The 22,683-nt window shown below is 47.4% G+C and overlaps 1 long non-coding RNA gene across 1 annotated transcript; it reads right to left on the bottom strand.

Annotated features, from left to right (window-relative positions):
* Positions 1–270: 270 nt before the first annotated feature.
* LOC116543051 lies at positions 271–22,683 on the bottom strand. Its single transcript, XR_004265455.1, has 3 exons — positions 22,509–22,683; positions 880–1,352; positions 271–564 (listed from the first exon to the last, which is right to left on the bottom strand). It is a non-coding gene; the product is annotated as an uncharacterized LOC116543051 (long non-coding RNA).

Genomic DNA, 22,683 nt, shown 5'->3' with positions numbered 1-22,683 from the left:
CTGGTGGAGGAGGTTGTGGTTGTCTTTCAAACACGCTTTGATGTCTTCTCTCTGAGGATTCTTTCTGCTTGTCTGTCTCTTGGGCATGCTTGATCCAGCTGTAAAATTCAGCCTCTTGCTTGATTTCTATGTACACTGGAATCACGGTGAGTTCAGACTTTTTTGGAGGTTTAGGGGTAGGTGATGAGGAGGGAGTGACCAAGAGACAGAGGAGGGATTTCTTTGTAGAAATGCATCCAGAACACAGACATCGCCTTTCAGGAAACGTTCTTTGGTGACCCTTCCAGGCTAGATTTCATTTCATCCTGACCTTCCCATCTCTTTGGTTCCCTCTCCCCATCATCCCCAGATTTCTCTCCATTCCTTTCAGTGGCAAAAACAACACATTTCTTCCCTGTCCCCCCAACAGCCTCCCTCATGCTCTGCAAGCTCAGAGCTGACTTTTGTCTCACGAGATGTCATCTGCCCCAACCAGGTCTCTCCAGGCTAAAGATAGTTCCTGTACTGGTTAGGGTTCTGGGGCCAGCTGTTCTCTCTCTTCTTAATTTCACTTCTCTAGAAAACCTTCTTCAGGGCCCGGCGCGGTGGCTCAAGCCTGTAATCCCAGCACTTTGGGAGGCCGAGGCGGGTGGATCATGAGGTCAAGAGATCGAGACCATCCTGGTCAATACGGCGAAACCCCATCTCTACTAAAAATACAAAAAATTAGCTGGGCATGGTGGCACGTGCCTGTAATCCCAGCTACTCAGGAGGTTGAGGCAGGAGAATTGCCTGAATCCAGGAGGTGGAGGTTGTGGTGAGCCGAGATCGCGCCATTGCACTCCAGCCTGGGTAACAAGAGCGAAACTCCGTCCCAAAAAAAAAAAAAAAAAAGAAAACCTTCAGGAAATTCCAACCTTTCCCAGCTCAACCGAGAGGGTCAGGGCAGGACTGCTGGTGGGGTCGTGTGTGCCTGGACGCCCAATCTGGTTCTGGCCTCCACACTTCCCAACATCCCCATAGGAAGCAGATGGGCTGGCCAGAGGGGTGCCCAGCAGTGAGATAATGGGGATGGAGTGGAGCCACTTTTTCTTTACTGGTTTGGTCTGGTGCTGGTGTCCCATAAGCTCTCCCAGAAGAGTGACCATGTTCTACAAACATACCCACTGAGGCAATTTGCCCTGAAGGTTCATCTTAAAAATTCATGTGAAATTGCACTTACCCTCCATGAGCTAGCCATGTCTGTATGAATGTGAAAACAATGTTCTTCTCTAGGCTTGCAGTGTTTGTGCATTATTTTGTCTGCTGTGTGCCAGACACGGTTCCAGGCAGTGCGAAGTGCATGTGGAGCCCAACTGGAACAGAACTTGGACCTAGGTGGGAGAAGAGAGATGTCAGTCATTCAGCCCACCAGCCACAGTGTGTTTGTCTCCCAGCTGCAGACCTTCAGCAGTCTGAAAAACCCGGTTATCAAGTGCTGTCTTCTACTTCTCCAAGGAATTTCTGTAGCTGTTCCCACATTAGGCACACAGCGGCACTTAGTAGACATCAGCTGGATGGGTAAATGAGTGAGTGATAAAGTCTGACTCTGGTTCTCATCTGGAAGCATGGTAGAGCCACTCTTGGCTGGGGCTCAAATCCAGGGAATGGAATGCAAAATCATTTTGCTTTGAGGGTCTTCAGAGAGGATCAAGTGCACCCTTAATGGAGTTGAGGAGGATTAGGCCCAGAGAGATAACATGGGCTTGTGTCTCACTCAAACTGGAACTCCTGCAGTCCCCCGCCCCACACTGCCTGTCCTTGAGACACACCCAGATGTTCAAGAACATGACAGAGAAACCCACATGATGAGGGTCATCCTCATGCTGGGGCTACCTGGGCCAGAGATAACAAATGCCAAGGTCAGTGTTGATGCCTCCACTCCCACAGTCCCTGGCCACCTGCTGGAGGGTGAGTCAAGGGCGTGGGGCTGAGCAGGGTGTTAGGAGCCTCTGGGATGGGCGGGGAGGAATGTGCTCTCTGTGAACCATCTTTGGTCCATTCCTGGCCGGGTACTTGTTTTAATTTCGTGGATGACATCCCTGGAGCTCCCTTGACTCCTGTAGTGGTTTCCCCTCTGAAGGGGCTTCAGGGACCTCTGAGGGTCGTCTTGGGGTCTTTAGGGGCAGCCCGAATGAGCTACACCGGCATGCCTCAGTGTCCTTTGGTTTCTCTCACTGTGAGGCAGGGCGGGGTGGAGGAGGGGGAACAAGCTCTGGGGCCAGCACAGGTGAGCTTGAAGCCAGGCTCTGCTGGCCCATTGGTGCCTACCTGGGTGAGTCACACAGCTTTTACCAGGCCCAGCCTTTTTTTTTTTTTTTTTTATGACAGAGTTTTTTTTCTTGTTGCCCAGGCTAGAGTGCAATGGCTTACCACAACCTCCACCTCTCAGGTTCAAGCGATTCTCCTGCATCAGCCTCCCAAATAGCTGAGATTACAGGTGCGTGCCACCATGCCTGACTAATTTTATATTTTTAGTAGAGATGGGGTTTCTCCATGTTGGTCAGGCTGATCTCGAATTCCTGATCTCAGATGATCTGCTCACCTTGGCCTCCCAAAGTTCTGGGATTACAGGTATGAGCCACTGCACTCAGCCAGGCCCAGTTTTATTTTCGGCAGCAAGGGGATAGTATATTCTTCACAAAACAGAGGTAAAGATTAAACATAACAGGCTTGGCCCAGTGGCTCATACCTGTAATCCAAGCACTTTGGGAGGCTAAGGCTGGAGAATTCAGCCTGGGCAACATGGTGAAACCCAGTCTCACCATTTATATATTTGTAAAAATACAAAATATAGCAGGGCATGGTGGCATGTGCCTGTAATCCCAGCTACTCAGGAGGCTGAGGCAGGAGAATCACTTGAACACAGGAGGCAGAGGGTGCAGTGAGCCGAGATCATGCCACTGCACTGCAGCCTGGGTGACAAAAGCAAAGCTCCATCTCCAAGAAAAAAAAAAATTAGCTGGGTGGTGACATTTGCCTGTGGTCCCAGCTCCTGGGGACGCTGAGGTGGGAGGATTACTTGAGCCCAGGAGACTGAGGCTGCAGGGAACTGTGATTGTGCCACTGCAGTCCAGCCTGGGCCAGACTGAGATTCTGTTTAAAAAAAAAAAAATGTATTGAGGACTTGATGGAGTTTTCTCCTCATGACAGTGGTCATCAGGCCCATGTGACTTTGCTGTGGCTGAGATTGAAGCCAGACCAGGCATTAAATCAGTGCATCCGGCCTCCCCGCAGATTTAGCAAGACATCTCTCCTACTGGAAGGTCCTCCAATGACTGCTCTAGTTAGTAACTATTTCTAGTTAGGTTCTAAAACATCTTTAGTGAAATGTTCATTTGACTAGGCAACTTGATATGGTAAAAAGAATGCACATTTTGGCTGGGTGCAGTGACTCACACCTATAATCCCAACACTTTGGGAGGCCATGGTGGGCAGATCACCTGAGGCGAGGAGTTCAAGACCAGCCTGACCAACATGGTAAAACCCTGTATCTACTAAAAATACAAAAATTAGCCAGGTGTGGTGGCAGGCACCTGTAATCTCAGCTACTGGAGAGGCTGAGATATAAGAATCACTTAAACCCAGGAGGTGGAGGTTGCAGTGAGCTGAGATCGAGCCACTGTACTCTAGTCTGGGCAATAGAGCGAGACTCAGTCTCAAAAAAAAAAAAAAAAAAAAAATGTGAGTTTTGTGACCATAGAAACCTGCTCGCAAAGCCTGGCTTCAGCACTCACTGTGAGAGCTGAGTCAAATTAAATGACTTCTCTGAGCCTTGATTTCTTCTGCAGGATAGAAAAAAATAATCGGTGTAGTTTTAAGGGTGAAATGAAATACACCAGGTATATTACCTTGCTTGGGCCACTATAACGAGTATCACAGACTGGGCAGTTTAAACTATGCCATTTGTTTTCGTACAGTTCTGGAGGCTGGCAAGTCCAAAATCAAAGTGTCAGAAGGTTTCATTTCTTCCGAGGCCTCTCTCTGGCTGGCAGACGGGTGCCTTCTCACTGTGTTCTCACATGGTCTCTCCTCTGTGTGTCTCTGTCTCCAAACCTCTTATTTTCCAGACATCAGTCACACTGAATTCAAGCCTACCTGTATGGCCTCATTTTGACTTATGGTTGGGCATTAGCCCATGCTTGTAATCCTAGCACTTTGGGAGGCTGAGAGGGGAGGACTTCTTGACCCTAGGAGTTCAAGACCAGCTTAGGCAATAAGCAATTGGCCTTGTCTCTACAAAAAGACCTGATTTCTTTTTTCTTTCTTTTTTTTTATTTTTGAGACAGAGTTTCGCTCTGTGGCCCAGGCTGGAGTACAGTGGTGTGATCTGGGCTCACTGCAACCTCTGCCTCCCAGTTCAAGAGATTCTCCTGCTTCAGTCTCCCGAGTAGCTGGGATTACAGGCATGCACCACCATGGCCCCCGTTAATTTTTGTATTTTTCGTAGAGACAGGGTTTTGCCATGTTGGCCAGGCTGGACTCGAACTCCTGACCTTGTGATCTGCCCGCCTCGGCCTTCCAAAGTGCCGGGATTACACGCATGAGCCACAGCGCCCAGCCCTTATTTCTTTTCTTTTTTTTAAATTTTTTTTTTTTTTTGAGATTGAGTCTCACTTGCGTCACCAGGCTGGAGTGCAGTGGCAAGATCTCTGCTCACTGAACCTCTGCCTCCTGGGTTCAAGCAATTCTTCTGCCTCAGCCTCCCTAGTGCCTAGAATTACAGGAGTGTGCTACAATGCCCAGCTAATTTTTGTATTTTTAGTAGAGACAGGGTTTCACCATGTTGGCCAGGCTGGTCTCGAACTCCTGATTTCAAGTGATCTTCCTTTCCTTGGTCTCCCAAAGTGCTGGTATTAAGGGCATGAGCTACCATGCCTGGCAGGCCCTGATTTCTTGGAAAAAAAAAAAAAAATTACCTCCTCAAAGATCCCATCTCCAGATAGCCACATTCTTAGGGGCTGGGGGTTAGGACTTTAATGCATGAAATATTGGGGGACACAGTTCATTGTTACAGCTCCTCATTTTATGTCTATATATTTGTTTGAGGCAGAGTTTCGCCGTCACCCAGGCTGGAGTGCAGTGGTGTAATTACGGCTCACTGCAGCCTCAGCCTCCTGGGCTCAAGCAATTCTCTTGCCTCAGTCCCCGAGTAGCTGGGACCACAGCCATGTACCACCACACCCGGCTAATTTTTATATTTTTTGTAGAGATGAGGTTTTTTTTTTTTCTGTTTTATTTTTTTATTTCTCTCTCTTTTTTTTTAATTCTTTTTTCTTTCTTTTTTTTTTTGGTAGAGATGAGGTTTTGCCACATTGCCCAGGCTGGTCTCAAACTCCTGAGCTCAAGCAATTGGCCCACCTCGGCCTCCCAAAGTGCTAGGGTTTCAGGCATGAGCCCTGCGCTCGGTCTAGCGGCTCTTTATTACAGGAGCTCTCAATTCCTTCCCGCAGCTCCTTCTTGCCTCCTCCCAATTCTGGACTGTTTCTGTGGTTTGGGAGTTGGTGATTCTGCTGGGAGTGCTTGCGATATTTTTCAGAGTTTCATGGGAAAAGCTGATATCAGGAAGAGAAAAACGTGAAAAGCCTGCTTAGCATTATCTAGATGCAGGGTCTATCTCTGGTACTTTGCTTGGGGTAAGAGTACTGATAAATTGTTTGCTGTTTCTGGAATTACAGGAATGTGTTGCAACCAGGTGAGAGGAGGAGAGGAAACAGGGGACAGCGGTTCCCACACTAGGAAAAATAAAAAAAATTAAAAAAGAACACTAGAAAAAAAAAAAAAGAGTACTTTTTCCTCAAATTTCTAACATTCAGACTCACCATTAAATCTCCACACTTCCCCCTTCCTTCCGTTCAAGTAGCCTCATAAAGCCCTGCCCTTTGATGTTATAAATAATTACATTGATCCACTCATAAAAATGTTGGCCAGTTATGGCAAGTCTGCTGTAGCAAACCTGTCCTAAATATTTTATGGATTTCTAAAAGCCTAATCTGTGGTTTGAGCTGAAAGGGGATGGCAGGAATTCCTTTTTCTTACTGGAATAGTCTCAGGTCACTGAGAGCCCAAGGATAAGTCAGTCTCTTCTTGTAGTTATTGAAGCAAATTTTTATCTCTGGGTGCAAGATAAAAAGGACTCTGGAATTTTCAAAGACAGATTTTAAAATATAAAGTTTTGTATACATAAAAAGTAAATATAAATGGTATAATAGTTAACATGTACTTTCAGTACACAGTATCATTCAGTCCTCACATCAATCTTTTAAGACCTTTTAACAGATGACGAAACTGAGGCATAAGGAATGAGGTAACCTGTCCAGGATCCCAGATCGGTCAGCAGTAAAGTCAGGACACGAACTCAGTTCAGTGACTGGCATTCAGTGAAGATGGCCGGGGCAGTGACGGAGAGAGACCGAGAGACACCGAGAAAGACCGAGGGCTCTTGTTGAGCCAGCAGGGTGGGAAGAACATGGGCTGGAGCAGAAAGTGGAGTGAGCCCCTGTAGACTCCCTCAAGGAGCTGGAATGCCAGTTGCGGATCCGCATGAGTTAGCATTTCAGTACACACATACTCAGAAATGTTGTGTCAGGGAGGGTGGGGAGGAGAGGCTGGAACTCAGACTGAGAGACTCAGGAAGGCTTTACCGTAGAGGCTTGGGAGTTAGACTGGAAGACAGTGGGATTTTTGTCTTTGAACCTTCTGACAGTAGAATCTAGCCGGGAAGAGGACTAGATGTGGCCGGAAAGAGGGACCGAGGGAGGGAGGGTAAGCACCAGGAAGGGATGCCAGCCACAGTCAACCCTGAGCCACTCTTCTGAAGAAGTTTCCCATGTAGCCTTTCATAGCCATGCCTTTGAAATTGGTTTCTGCTGCTCTCTGCACTTCAAATGCCCACTTCAAATGTCCTACCCTCTCTTCATTTCCGCCTGGGAGTTCAGGCCAAGAATGAAAGTATCTGCTTTCCACAGCCTTATTGATTCCTGTGGTGGGAAGTGAACTCTGCCTCCCCTAAGCCTGCTGGAGTTCATTCTCCATCATAACCTTGCCAGTGGCCTTCAGGTACTTGGGCCTAAGTGCCACTACCCTGGGTCACACACTGCACTTCTCTGCCCTGACTCAGGACTGGTTCCTCCCTTAGTCCCTTCCTGCTAAATGAGTCCATGGACCAGTTATGGGAGCCCCTCAGGCAATCTCCCACTGGCCTCAGGAGGTCTTGGCGCTCACAAAAAATTTAGAATTCTCTGGGAAGCAGATGGAACGGAACCATGACTATTATCTACTTCGAGATACCTCCCCTAAGATTTGTATTCCCTTTTACCAGAAAATATGCCAGGCAGAGAAAGAGAAAGTTTCAGGCCAGAGCCCTTGCAAAAGTCCCCTGGGTCTACAAACTACATTTGCTTTTTTCTGTTTCAATTTGAGTTAAAAAAACAAAAACCTCACCCATCATTATTATAAATGAGGCAAGAGAAGCATGCCAGGATGCCTTTGTGAGCCCCTTCTCTGTACCAGAGGAAGAAAGAAAAAGGGCTTGAAGTCTCTCTGCAGAGGCTCTTCCAAGAGTGTGGCTGCAGGGTCCAGGCGACCCATCAATGGTGGTAAGGACCCTGGACAGCTGGGCAGTGAAGAGGCCCGTTCAGTGTGGGAACTTCTCCCACATTGCATGCCTTTGGACAGGGACCAAGGAGACTGCAAAATCATGTTGCTTAACCTCTGTCTCTTGGTGTCCAGAAGCTTCCTCTTTACTCTGACGGAAGCACCATGATGAGGCTGATCCGGAGAGGCCACGGATGTCCTGGGTGCTCCTGCGCCTGCAGCCTCCTGTGAGCCCCGGCTCCACAGCCAGGACTGGTTACGCCTTTGGAGGCCCTGGATGTGTGCTTTGCCCTCTCTGCTTTGAGGGTCACGGAAGCAGAGTCTGACCCCATAACCAGCCCCCTGCCTTCCTCCCTTCTGTTCATTTTCCCAGTGAAGATTAGAGGGCTCCTTCTGTTGGCCATGCCTGCCCACCCTGCTGTCCTGGTCTTCGGTCCAGACCACACCTGATCTTTCCTGCATATCCAGGATGGCTGTGTGACTGCCCATGGAACAACCTCAGGGGGTGCCACTCACATAAATGGTGAGGTGAATTACGCAATAGCCTGTGAACTCCCTCCACAGTTCATAAACAGCCCTGGTCAGGGCAGAGTCCATCAGAGGCTCCCTGCATTGGCAACTCAGGGTTTTTTTGTTGTTGTTTTGAGACGGGGTCTTGCTGTGTCACCCAGGCTGGAGTGCAGTGGTGCAATCACAGTTTCCTGTAGCCTTGATCTCCTGGACTCAACTGATTCTCCCACCCCAGCCTCCTGAGTAGCTGGAACCACAAGCATGCACCAACCTGCCTAGCTGATTTTTTATTTTATTATTTTTTCTTTTTTTCCATCTATGTAACAACTGAAGATCCTAGCTATTTTTTTTTTTTTTTTAAAGTGATGGGGTCTTGCCATGTAGCTTAGGCTGGTCTGGAACTCCTGAACTCAAGTGATCCTTCCATCTCAGCCTCCCAAAAATGCTGAGGTTACAGGTGTGAGCTGTGGCACGTAGCCTTTTTTATTTTTTATTTTTGAGACAGGGTCTCACTGTTGCCCAGGCTGGAGCGCAGTGGTACAATCATGGTTCACTGCAGCTTCAAACTCCTGGGCTCAAGCAATCCTCCTGCCTTGGCCTCCCAAGTAGCTGGGACCACAGGCGTGTGTCACCACACCTAGCTAAATTATTTATTTATTTATTTATTTTTTGTAGAGGCAGGGTCTCCCTATGTTGCCCAGGCTGGTTTCGAACTCCTGGCATCAAGTGATCCTACCATCTTGAACTCTCAAAGTGCTGGGATTACAGACACAACCCACCATGCCTATCCCTATTTCTCTTTTTTCTAAAGAAAAAGTTCAGCGACAGTGACAAGAGGCGATGAATACGTGGCCTCAGTGTTGGGGAGAAACCAAAAGCGGGAGGAGGAACGATGGAGTGTGTAAGCCTTAAACAAAGACGGTATCTTCTGCTCAGTCCTAGCAGATTTCTGCCGAGTGGGGATGAGAGCAGAATGTTGCCATGGCTTCTGGTTTATTCGCTAGAAGTAGAAATTCATATTTCTGGATGCAGCCTTCTGCTTTTTAAATGTTGGCTCAAATGGAAGAAAACACAGGAGTCTGGGCGAGAGGAGAGGGTGATTTGGAGCAGGGGGGCTGCAAGGAGGTGGTGAGAAGTGAGAATATTCCAAAGGCAGAGACTTCTTCATGGGTTGGGCATGGGTATGAGAGAAAAAGGGGAATCGACGGTGATTCCAAGTGTGTCTCTGGCTGAGCCACTGGGCTCCTGCAGCCGCCTCCTAACGAACCCCGGCTTCTACTTCCGCCCTCTCACCGGCATGCCAGTCTCAACGCTGCGCCCGACGGCTTCTTCAAAACCTGTCAAATCATACACTCCTCTGGTCAAAGCCCACCAATAGCGCCCACGCCATCGAAGTAAAATCCCAGGCCCAGAGAGGAGAATGGGGGTGGCCAAGGGCTAGGGAACGGGGACCATTAGTGTTTAATAGCTGCAGCATTTCAGCTGGGGCATGAGAAGGTTCTGGAGATGGAGTGGAGACGGTTGTGCAACAATGGGAATGTCATAAGCGCAGGTGGGGAAGACTTCAGAGGAGGAAGTTTTATGGGGTGAGCAGGGGCTCCATTTTGGGCATGTCAAGAATGGGATGCCTTATTAAACCTTCAAGCCAAGACAAGTTCACAGAGTGCCAAGATGGGGATATGGATTTGCAGTCCATCAGTGCAGAGATGGCATCAGCTCCATGGGACTGAGAATTCACCAGTAAAGTCTTTTAGGCTGGCCGAGGGTACCATGGACACCATGGCGAACCCCGTGATGCCGGTACACCTCTGGATGGCCTCCTGGAACTACAAAGTCTGAAGTAACTGGAAAACCACCAAAGGAGAAAGAATGCTCAACCCCTGCAGTGCCTAATCAACTCTGAGACATTCTCTATTGTTTCTTACTCCTGCCTCAATTGATAAGGCAATTGGACTTTGTAATCCACCTTGGTCAACCTCGTGACTCCAAACCCTACGTCCCCCCCTCACAGCTTGCAAAAAACTGCCCTAAACTGTAACTTCTGTAACTTTCCACAGCCTACCCCACACCTATACAACCAACTCCTATCCCACGCCCTCCGCTGGACTCAGCCCTCCCACACCCGGGTGAACTAACAGCCATGTTGCTCACACAAGGCCTGCTTTGGGGATCTCTTCATTCACAGCGTGCGCATTTTAACAACCAGTGTAGCAAGAACAGCCAAAACCAAACCAAACCAAAACTCTCTCCACAAGTCCCAGAAGTGAGCCAAAGACTTGAAGGCTAAAAGGTCAGCGACCCAAGGAGGGACTAAGAAGGGGAAGATGAGGAGGAACAGCGAGGAGGGAGGACAGCTGGAAGGGTGTGTGCTCTGCGCGTGGGCTCGGGGAGAGGTGCACTGGGAGCTCCGCCCCATCAGGGTTTGCGCCTGCATCTGTCCACAGCCCCTGCTAAATCTGAGGGCTGTTGGGAGGCAGTTCAGGACTGGAATTTTGTGAGGACACAAGATTAGGAGTAGGAACTGAGGAGCAGTGCAGGAGGGCCAGTCGTGTAGGGAGGTGCCCCAGAGGGGGGAATGGGAGTGTGTGTGGGTTGGGGAGCAGCTATTCAGAGGGGTGCACTGTGGGGCCCAGACACTGGGGCTGATCCTCAGAGTAAAGAAGATGCACTTATCCTCTAGGGACCTGAACTGTCCCCCTACACCCCCATAAGAACAGTCTGGAGCTGCTGATAGAAGTCTCCTCAGTTAACTGACTTGGGGCTGACAAGGTCTGATGGTAAGAGCCAGGGATGGCAAGGCCTGCACAAATGAGGCCTGGGCTGTGTCATGGGCTAAATAGTGCCTTCCCCCAAATTCACATGAAGCCCTAAGCCCAGCTACCTTCGAATGTGACAGTATTTGAAGATAAGTTCTTGATTTTTGTTTTGTTTTAGGGTCTTGCTCTGTTGTCCAGGCTGGAGTGCAGTGGCATGATGGCTCACTGCAGCTTCTACTACCTGGGCTCAAGTGATCCTCCTGCCTCAGCCTCCTGAGTAGCTGGGACTACAGGTACAGACCACAACACCCAGGTAACTTTTTAAAAATTTTTGTAGAGACAGAGTCTCACTATATTGCCCCAGTGGTCTCAGACTCTCGCTCCTGCCTCTCAAAGTGCTGGGATTACACTGTGAGCCACCACACCCAGTCTTTGGAGACAAGGTCTTTAAAGAGGTAGTGAAGTTAAAGGAGGCTGTTAGGGTGGACTCTAATCCAATCTGATTGGTGTCCTTACAGGAGAAGGGAGAGACATGAGGGGTGCATGTACACAGAATTAAAAAAAGGTGGGGACACAGAGAAGGCACAGTCTCAGGAGAAAGCTGCGAGGCCAACACCTTGATCTCAGACTTCTCCATAACTGTGAGAACAGCAACACCTATTGTTAAATTGCCCAGCCTGTGGTATTTTGTTACAGAAGCTTGAGCAACCTAACACAGCCTGGCACTTTTGCTCTGCAGTTTACAGGATTGATTGGAATTCATGGGAATAGATTTGTAATTGCACAACTCAATGCTATTCAGGAATTTTCCCCAGTGTGAGTCTTTTGGTGAAACAGTGGCTCCCACTTCCTAATGTCAGCCCAAACCAAGGCCAATGAAAGCATCCATTCACCCATCCATTCAGTCATTTACTCATTCGCTTAACAAATATTTATTGAGGACTTAGTATAAAGGTCTTATAAAAGGTGTTGAAACCTTGTCCATATCAGGGTTAGACATGGCTAAGTTCTGGGGAATTAGAACATATTATTAACCTGCATAACAAATACAGCTTTTAACGACATCCGCAAACAAATGAAAATGGAAACAAAGTCCAAATTAGTTTTTGGAAATAATCCACAAAAGGAATGGAAGTTTCAGTTCCATAAACAACTAAATAAGATCCAGAAATCAGGTAATTCCACATTATATTGAAAATAAGGAAATCGGGCCAGGCATGGTGGCTCATGTCTGTAATCCCAGCATGTTGGGAGGTTGAGGTGGGCAGATCACTTGAGGCCAGGAGTTCAAGACCAGCTTGGCTAATATGGTGAAACTCTGTCTGTACTAAAAATACAAAAATCAGCCGGGCATGGAGGCACACACCTGTAATACCAGCCACTCAGGAGGCTGAGGCATGAGAATTACCTGAACCTTTCATAAAGCAAGTTGCCTAGCTGGGGAGGCTCACAAGGCAAGAAACACAGGGCGTCTTCTGAGCAAAAACACCTAAGAATCAAGGCCCTTGGTTCAACTGCCTAAAATGAAATGAAGCTTGTGAGCTTGGAAGCAGATTCTCCCTTAGTTGGGCCTTTAAATAAGATCCAACCTTGGCTAGCACCTTGAGTGTGGTCTTATGAGAGACTGTAAAATGGAGAAGCCAGCTGAGCTGTGTCCAGATTCCTGACCCACAGAAACCATGAGATAATAAACGTGTGTGTGTGTGTGTGTGTGTGTGTGTGTGTGTGTGTGTGAGGGAGAGAGAGAGAGAGAATCATGCTTTGTCACTCAGGTTGGAGTGCAGTGGCATGATCATAGCTCACTGCATTGTTGAACTCCTGGGTTCAAGCGATCCTCCTGCCTCAGCCTTCTGAGTAGCTATGACTGCAGGTACACGCCACCATGCCCAGATAATTTAAAAACTTATTTTTTGGTAGAGATGGTATCTCACTATGTTGCTAAGGCCAGTCTCAAACTGCTGGGCTCGAGTGATACTCACGCCTCAGCCTACCAGTTTTGGGATTAGAGGTGTGAGCCCCTACACCCTGCATGTGTGCTGTTTTAGGCGCTAAATTTGTGCTCATCTGTCACTCAGCAGTAAATAGCTAAGATAATCCTAAACAAGGTTTTTGAGATGTAGAATAAAGATTCTCTGCAGCCCAATTGGTGTTGGCCTGAAGCAGATTCCCTGAACAGAAAAGGAAGTGAAGTGCCCAGAAAATCTGAGGCTTCTGGGATGAGGCCCCTTGCTGCTAAACCCTCATAAACCTTCAGATTCCTTCCTGATGAAATGAGAAGCTTGGATAGCTCTCAAAGGTCCTTTCCTTTTCCATAGACGGAGTCTTGCTCTGCTGCCCATGCTGTGGAGTGCAGTGGAACGAACTTGGCTAACCACAACCTCCACCTCCTGTGTTTAGGTGATTCTCCTGACTCAGACTCTCACGTAGCTGGGACCAGAGGACGGCACACACCACCGCGCCTGGCTAGTTTTTGTATTTTTAGTAGAGACGGGGTTTTGCCATGTTAGCCAGGCTGGTCTCAAACTTCTGACCTCAGGTGATCCACCCACCTTGGCCTCCCAAAGTGCTGGGATTACAGGCGTGAGCCACCATGCCCAGCCAATTTCTTTATTGTTATTTTTGTGTATTTGTTGTATGTTTTTAGATTTGAGGTTACTGTGAGGCTTGCAAATAATATCTTATAAACCATTATTTTAAACTGATGACAACACTGATTGCATAACAAAAAACAAAATCATAAGCAAAAAGAAAACTAATATATATGTATATTTTGAGAGGGGTGTCATGCTCTGTCGCCCATGCTGGAGTGCAGTGGCATGATCTCAGCTCACTGCAACCTTCACCTTCTGGGTTCAAGTGATTCTCCCACCTCAGCCTTCTGAGTAGCTGGGATTACATGCATACACCACCACGCCCAGATAATTTTTGTAATTTTAGTACAGACGCGGTTTCAGCATGTTGGCCAGCTTGGTCTCAAACTCTTGACCTCATGATCTGCCTGCCTCGACCTCCCAAAGTGCTAAGATTACAGGCGTAAGCCACCACACTGGCCAACTAATAAAAATTCTACACTTCATCTCCCCACATTTTAACTTACTTATTTAGTTTTTGGAGACAGAGTCTCACTCTGTCACCTAGGCTGGAGTGCAGTGGAGCTATCTTAGCTCACTGCAACATCCACCTCTCAGGTTTAAACAATTCTCTTGCCTCTGTCTCTCTAGTAGCTGGGATTACAGATGAGCCCTAATTCTTAAATTACCATGCCTGGCTAATTTTTGTATTTTTAGTAGAGACAGGGTTTCACCATGTTGGCCAGGCTGGTCTTGAACTCCTGATCTCAGGTAATCCGCCTGCCTCCGCCTCCTAAAGTGCTGGGATTATAGGAATGAGCTGCTATGCCTTGCCCATTGTTTCTATGTACTGTCTATGACTTGAAAAGTCGTGGTAGTGGTTATTTTTGATTGGTTCATCTTTTAGTCTTCTTCCTCAAGATATGTGTAGTTTACACACGATGATTACAGTGTTATAATATTTTCTATTTTTCTGTGTACTTACCAGTGAGTTTTACACCTTTATATGATTTCCTATTGCTCAGTGATGTCCTTTTCTTTCAGATTGAAGAACTTCCTTTAACAATTTTTTTTCACTCTGTCACCCAGGCTGCAGTGCAGTGGCACAATCTTGACTCACTGCAACCTCCATTTCCTGGGTTCAAGCGATTCTCATGTCACAGCCTCCCGAGTAGCCAGGATTACACACATAAGCCAACAAGCTCGACTAACTTTTTGTATTTTTAGTAGAGATGGGGTTTCGCCATGTTGGCTGGGCTGGTCTCGAACTCCTAGCCTCAAGTAATCTACTTGCCTCAGCCTCCTAAAGTGCTAGAATTACAGGCAGGAGCCACGATCCTGGCCCCTTTAGCATTTCTTGGGGGACAGGTCTAGAGGTGATGAAATCCCTCAGCATTTGTTTGTCTGGGAAAGTTTTTATCCTTGATGTTCGAAGGATATTTTTGCTACATAAACTACTCTAGGAAAACGTTTTTCTCTTCAGCATTTTAAATATGTCATGTCTTTTCTCCTGGCCTTTCCGCTGAAAAGTGCTGCTAGATGGATTGGAGCCCCACTGCATGTCATGTGTTTCTTTCCTCTTGCTGCCTTTAGGATCTTTTCTTTATGCTTGACCTTTGGGAGTTTGATTATTAAATGCCTCAAGGTAGTCTTTTTTGGGTTAAATCTGATGGGTGTTTAATAACCTTCTTGTTATTAATAGTGATACCTTTCTCTAGGTTTGGGAAGTTCTCTGTTATTATTCTATTGAAGAGACTTTCTGTAATCTCTACTTTCCCTTTAAGGGCAGTAAGTCTTGGATTTGCCCTTTTGAGGCTATTTTCTAGGTCTTGTAGGCATGCTTTGTTGTTTTTTTATTTATTTTTTGTCTCTCTGATTGTGTACTTTTTTTTTTTTTTTTTTTTTAAAGATGGGGTTTCACCGTGTTGGTCAGGTTGGTCTTGAACCATGGACCTCAGGTGATCCGCCCGCCTTGGCCTCCAAAGTGCTTGGATTACAGGTGTGAGCCACCATGCCCGGCCTGATTGTGTATTTTCAAATAGCCTGTCTTCAAGCTCACTCATTCTGCTGGATCAAGCCTGGAATCAAGCACCTGAAAGGCCCTCTTGGTGCTCTTGCTCACTGTGGCCGAGCTGGTACCTAAGCTCATGGCAAAGTGCCCTTTCCTCTTCCCTCTCCCTTCCTCAAGCAGCAGTCTCTCTTCATAGCCACCAGAACTGTGAATGTGCTTCAAGTCACACCTGAAGCCGGCACGTCTCAGTCTCGCTCAAGGCCCACTGTCTGCACTACTTGGTTACTGCTGTTGATTATTCCGGGCCCACGGGCTCTTTAGTCAGCAGGTGATTCATTCTTCCGGGACTGAGTTCTTCCCTTCTGGTCAGTGGGTTCCCTTCTGGCCCAGGGTGTGTCTAGAAATGTCACCCAGGAAATAGGGCCTAGAACAGAGGCCTCATGACTGTGACTCGTGTCCTATCCTGCTGTGGCTGAGCTGGTATCCAAGTTGCCAGACAAAGTCCTCTTGACTTTTCCTTCTCTTCTCCTATGCATCAGCAAGGGGTCTCTTCTGGAGCCGTGAGCTTCAGCACTCCCTTAGCCACCCTGGGTGGTGTCTTACTAGGTCATGTGCCCCCAACATCCACTGGCTCTGAGCCCACCACAGCACCAGGACTTGCCTAGGAATGGCCGTCCTTGTGGCCTAAACATCTTCAAGTTTATTTAGAGCCCCATCCCCCCATCCAATGGTCGTAAAGCTTGCCAAAACTCAAGGTCCAACCTCTGGGATGGGTTGGAATCTATCCTTTTGGCTAGGACTGTTCTAAATGCTCCCTCCAGGGGCACTGACCGAGTTCTTCCCCATGTCAGTAACTCTGAGTTCCAATTCAAGGTCCCACAATTGCTGTGCCCTCCTTCTCCCAAGAACACAGATTCTCTCTTCATGCCACATAGCCAGCCGCTGCCAGGGGATGGGAAGCGGGGGTGATCGGCAATTTAAGACTGCCTTTCCCAACCTCTTCAGTGACTCTTTCAGGAATGTGATGCTTAAAACCAGGTACTGTGATTCCTCTCCTGATTTCTGGTTCTTATGAAGGTATTTTTGTGTGTGGATAGTAGTTAAATTTGGTGTTCCTGCATGGAGGATGATCAGTGGAGGCTTCTATTTGGCCATCTTGCTCCACTTCTATTTTTTTTTTTTATTTTTTTGCAGAGACACTGTCTTACCATATTGCCCAGGCTGGTCTTGAATTCTTGGGCTCAAGCCATTACCTGCCTTGGCTTCCCAGAGTGCTGGGATTACAGACATGAGCCACCATGCCCAGCCTCCATCTCTATTTAAAAAAATTTTTTGCATCAACTTTGGACAATAATTTTTCAAGAAAAATATTTTAAAATTTAAATTAAAAAAAGTTTAAAGCTCTGCTCTCAGAAGTACACAAAAATTTTTAATGTGCTTATTATTTCACTTCTGTGGAAAAATATGATAGGAAAATTGAATAAAAGAAATTTAGATTAACTTTTTTTGGGGGACCATTTCATTTTTGTGTATATATTTGTTTAAAATCACTGAATGTCTAGGCCAGGTTCAGGTAACTGAAGGGCCTTTATAAGTGGTTTATATTTTCTATACCTAACGTTTACTGCAAACAGAGTCTGGAGCAAAATGGATGGCACAGACCACCCAAAACAAGGCCAGCCAATTCATGCCGTGTGATGGTCAGGCTTCAAAATTCAAATCACCTGTCTGCAAAGATAAACTAACAAATCCCTTGTGAGATGCACGCTATCAAAAGGGGATCACTGGGCCGGGCACGGTGGGTTACACCTGTAATCTCAGCACTTAGGGAGGCCGAGGTGGGCAGATCACAAGGTCAAGGGTTTGAGACCAGCCTGACCAACATGGTGAAACCCCGTCTCTACTAAAAATACAAAAAATTAGCCAGGCATAGTGGTGCATGCCTGTAATCCCAGCTCCTCGGAAGCTGAGGAAGGAGAATTGCTTAAACCCGGGAGGTGGAGGTTGTGGTGAGCCGCCATTGCACTCCAGCTTGGGCAACAAGAGTGAAACTCTGTCTCAAAAAAAAAAAAAAGGGTTCACTGGATGGGTGAGGTGGCTCATGCCTGTAATCCCAGCACTTTGGGAGGCTGAGGCGGGTGGATCACCTGAGGTCAGGAGTTCAAGACCAGCCTGGCCAATACAGTAAAAACCTATCTCGACTAATAATACAAAAATTAGCCAGGCACAGTGGCTCACGCCTGTAATGCCAGCAGTTTGGGAGGCCATGGCAGGTGGATCATCTGAGGTTAGGAGTTTAAGACCAGCCTGGCCAATATGGTGAAACCCCATCTCTACTAATAATACAAAAATTAGCTGGGTATTGGGATGCACACATGTAATCCCAGCATTTTGGGAGACCAAGGCAGGTAGATTACCTGAGGTTAGGAGTTCAAAACCAGCCTGGCCAATATGGTGAAACCCTATCTCTACTAATAATACAAAAATTAGCCGGGCATGGTGGCACATGCCTGTAATCCCAGCTACTCAGGAGGCTGAGGCAGGAGAATGCTTGAACATGGGAGGCAGAGACTGCAGTGAGCTGAGACTGCGCCACGGCACTCCAGCCTGAAGGAGAGAGCAAAGCTTCATCTCAAAAGGCCGGGCGCGGTGGCTCAAGCCTGTAATCCCAGCACTTTGGGAGGCTGAGGCAGGTGGATCACGAGGTCAAGAGATCAAGACCATCCTGGTCAACATGGTGAAACCCCGTCTCTACTAAAAATACAAAAAATTAGCTGGGCATGGTGGTGCCTGCCTGTAATACCAGCTACTCAGGAGGCTGAGGCAGGAGAACTGCCTGAATCCAGGAGGCGGAGGTTGCGGTGAGCAGAGATCGCACCATTGCACTCCAGCCTGGGTAGCAACACTGAAACTCCGTCTCAAAAAAAAAAGAAAAAAAAAAAAAAAAAAACCTTCATCTCAAAAAAAAGCAGGGGGCGGGATCACTGCTGTTGGTTAGCCAGCAGCTCTATGAGCCTCTGTCACATTGTCACATTCAAGATGTGTCAAAAAAAACTGTCTACTAGGCCATGAAGCCATGAAGGGTAGCATTAGGTCCAATATGTGTTGATTCATGTTCACGCAGATTCCTTTCTGCTTGTGGAAGTTGGTTAATTTTTCTGGTTATGATATGAATATTGTTACATTTTCCTTGATAGTGTATCATCTGCTTGATGATTTTGCATCTCAGCATTATACCCCCCTTCTCCCAGCAGCCAGGGCCTCCCAGTCTTCCTCAGCCACACCAGGGTTCACTGCAACCTCTACTCAGCTGGACAGGGTGCAGCCATCTTTCAAGAAATCTAGATTTTGAAGCAAAATTTCCGAGCAAAACTTTCACAGGGACTTTCTGACATAATTTGACCAGGTCATGGTTGTTTTTTTCTCTGTCTTCCAGTCTGCGTGGTTCCTGGCCTGCTGTCAGAGCATGATTTAAGAGGGTTGTTTGCTTAGCATGAGTGGAGGCCCCCACAGGCTACTTCCCACCCCAGGGGGACTTGCGGGCAGCATGGGGGGGTCGAGGGGAGCTACTGAACCGTGGACATCAGACCAGTCCATGTGCAGGCCAGGAGAGGGCACAAACTTCACAGCACAGCGAAACTCCACTAGTTTCTTCAGAAGTCTTTGACAGGAGCTTTCATTTTCATAGTTTTGCTTCCTCTATTCTTGGCTTGTACAGTGACCTCAATGTCCCCTGACCATGGAATCACATGCCAGTATCTACTCTGGAGTTTGAGCTTTTCGAATCCCCTACTCTTTGGCAATAGCTGGTTTGTGGCCTTTGTCAGCAGTGGGCAACAGTCTTCCTGCCACTTTCCAGTCATGTCCACGTGATTCCAATCTAAAATAGATTTTTTGGGGAGCCCTTGATGGTTACCTCCAACAGAAGAAGCTATGCTAGGCAGATTCTCCTGAGACAGGCCGTTATATGCTAGGAAGAGCCTTTGTTGAGTACTTTTAGCATTTACAAAGCCTCTCCAAAGTCAGTCTTTCATTTCACCCGCCCAGCAATGTCGGGGGTGGGTGTTTCAAGTCCATTTTACAGATGAGAAGATCTGCCGCTGAGTGGGAGAATGGTGGGGTAGGAAGTGTGGTTAAGGAAGAGAACCAGCATTTATGAAGTATCTTTCTGGGGCTAACACGGTGCTGGGTGCTTTATATATGTTTGATCCTTTAACACACTTCTGAAGCTTGTAGCATTTTCATGCTATTTTCTTTTTTAGGTGAGATAATAGCTGAGGCTCAAATAGGCACAGCAGTAAATGGACGAGCAGAACTAAAACAATGCTATCTCATGGTTTGTGCTTATGCCCATCACTACTTAATCAGTTATCTTGTTCTGAGCAGCATTTTACCTCCAAACTTAGTGGTTTAAAACAACTACAGTCATGTATGATCTCACAGTTTCTGTGAATCAGGGATTTGGGAGCAGTGAAGCTGGGCTGTTCTGACCTATGGTCTCTGACGGAATCACTGTGAGGTGTCCACTAGGGGGCGCTGTCATCTGAAGACTTGACAGGCTGGTGCATCTGCTTTTGAGGTGGCTCCCTTGCATGGCCAGCAAGTTGGCGCTGCCTCTTGGCAGGAGGCCTGTTTCCCTTCATCTGACCTGCTTGAGCACCCTCTCCACATAGTGCTGGCTTCTCCCAGAGTGAGTGACACAAAAGAGAGCAAGGCAAAAGCTGCAATGCCTTTTAGGACCTTGCCTTGGACACCACACAGTCACTTCTGCAATATCCCTCCCAGTGGTTATACGGGTCAGCCCTGTGCAGTACAGGAGGGTCAGCAGATGTTAAGGTCACTGTGCAGGAAAGGGTTCAGAGAGGAAGCTCAGGTGTGTGACCACCAGGAGCAGGGATTGCTGGAGCTGTCTTAAAGGCTAAGTATAACACTGAAATACAACACTGCTCACCCAGCCAACGAAAATGGATGTCAGCATTGGCTGCTGAAGAACGCTCCTTACAGGAATAGCATTTTCATAGTGTTAACTGGGTTCCAGGATCTGACAGTGTGACGCTTTTTAGGTGTTCCTAATTGTATAATCAAAATTGGACTCAGGGGTTTCTTCCCACCAATAATGTGAACATTGGAAAGGATTAACATAAAGAGATAAGATTTGGATTTTGGAGTATTCCATGAATTAGAAATTTTAAGCATTCAGTATATGTTTAAAAAAAAAAAAAAAAAAAAAGATTTCCCCCTTTGAGTCCAGGAGTTTGAGGGCAACCTGGGCAACACAGCAAGAACCTACCTCTACAAAAAATAAAAATAAAATTAGTTGGGTGTGGTGGTGTGTGCCTGTAGTCCCAGTTACTCGGGAGGGTGAAGCGGGAGGATTGCTTGAGCTGAGGATGTCAAGGCTGCAGTGAGCTATGATGGTGCTTGTGCGCTGTAGCTTGGGTGACAGAGTAAGACTGTGTCTCAAAAAAAAAGCTGGGCACGGTGGCTCACGCCTGTAATCCCAGCACTTTGGGAGGCTGAGGTGGGTAGATTACCTGAGGTCAGGAGTTTGAGGCCAGCTTGGGGAACATGGTAAAACCCGGCCTCTATGGAAAATACACAGATCAGCTGGGTGTGGTGGCATGCACCTGTAATCGCAGCTACTTCGGAGGCTAAGGCAGGAGAATTGGCTCGAATCCGCGAGGCAGAGGTTGCAGCGAGCTAGATCGCACCACTGCACTGCAGCCTGGGTGACAGACTGAGACTCCTTCTCAAAAAAAAAAAAAAAAAAATTCCCAACATAGCTTAAACTAAGATTATCACACTTAAAAAGTAACAATTCTTTGACATCATCTAATACTCAATCCAGGTAGATGCCTAATGTCCTTTTCAGTTAGTTTACATAGAACCAAGCATTGCACCCAGTTGCTGTCTCTTAAGTTTCTTTTTGACTCAAAATTAGACCCTTTCATCATCACTGATCCCGGCACCAAGAGTTGTGCAGCATGCCCCACTTTGTGGGCTTGCCTAGTTGCTTCCTGTTGTGAAGCTTAGTCTGTTCCTCCACACCTAAATTTCCTATAGTGGAAAGGTAGATTGAAAATAACTCATTAGCTGTAATTAATCACAGGAGATGTACTTCATGTTTCCATGAATCGAGACACAGGGTGCTGGCTGTCCTTCCATTAGTGTTGCTTACAATAACTCCTGGATTCGAGGGGGACACCTTGATCTCCCCATTGGACAGTTTTTTTCCTGCTTGTGGCCAGAAATATATATATATATTATATATATATATTTTTTTTTGAGACGGAGTTTCACTCATGTTACCCAGGCTGGAGTGCAATGGCGCGATCTCGGCTCACCGCAACCTCCACCTCCTGGGTTCAGGCAATTCTCCTGCCTCAGCCTCCTGAGTAGATGGGATTACAGGCACATGCCACCATGCCCAGCTAATTTTTTGTATTTTTAGTAGAGACGGGGTTTCACCTTGTTGACCAGGATGGTTTCGATCTCTTGACCTCGTGATCCACCCGCCTCGGCCTCCCAAAGTGCTGGGATTACAGGCGTGAGCCACCGCGCCCAGTCCTTTTTTTTTTTTTTTTTTTCTTTTTTTTTAAGTTGGAGTTGTTGTCCAGGTTGGAGACTGGAGTGCAATGGCGTGGTCTCGGCTTACCGCAACCTCTGCCTCCCGCGTTCAAGCGAATCTCCCGCCTCAGCCTCCCGAGTAGCTGGGATGACAAGCGCCCACCACCATACCCAGCTAGGTTTTTGTATTTTTAGTAGAGACCGGCTTTCCCCATGTTGGTCAGGCCAGTCTCGAACTCCCGACCTCGGTGATCTGCCCGCCTCGGCCTCCCAAAGGGCGGGGGTTAGAGGTGTGAGCCACGGCGCCCGGCTGTTTTTCCCATCAGTAGCATATATTTACGGTTGTCAGTTACACGGAATGCACCTGTGATCAGACACAGCAGGAGGGCTCCGCGAAGCCTACTTTACATTTCAGCAGCAGTTTCGTCAGTAATGTAAATTGAGGAATACAGAAGCCTCACCGACAGGTTTCTTTCTCACCTTTTTGTAAGGAGCCTCAAGCATTGCTTCTGTATCAACGTCGTCTGCCATGTTCTCTACACGCCTGTGCCGGCTTTCGGGCACCTGTGGGGCCGACGTTGGGGAAGAGACCGCTGCCGCTGCTGCTACTGCCGCCGCTGCTGTGGCTACCGTTCAGCCGCAGGCGCCGTGGCGC

Source organism: Sapajus apella, unplaced genomic scaffold (assembly GCF_009761245.1).
Source record: "Sapajus apella isolate SASKATOON/1434 unplaced genomic scaffold, GSC_monkey_1.0 scaffold180, whole genome shotgun sequence".
Taxonomy (NCBI): domain Eukaryota; kingdom Metazoa; phylum Chordata; class Mammalia; order Primates; family Cebidae; genus Sapajus; species Sapajus apella.
This window is presented reverse-complemented; position numbering and strand designations above follow the sequence as displayed.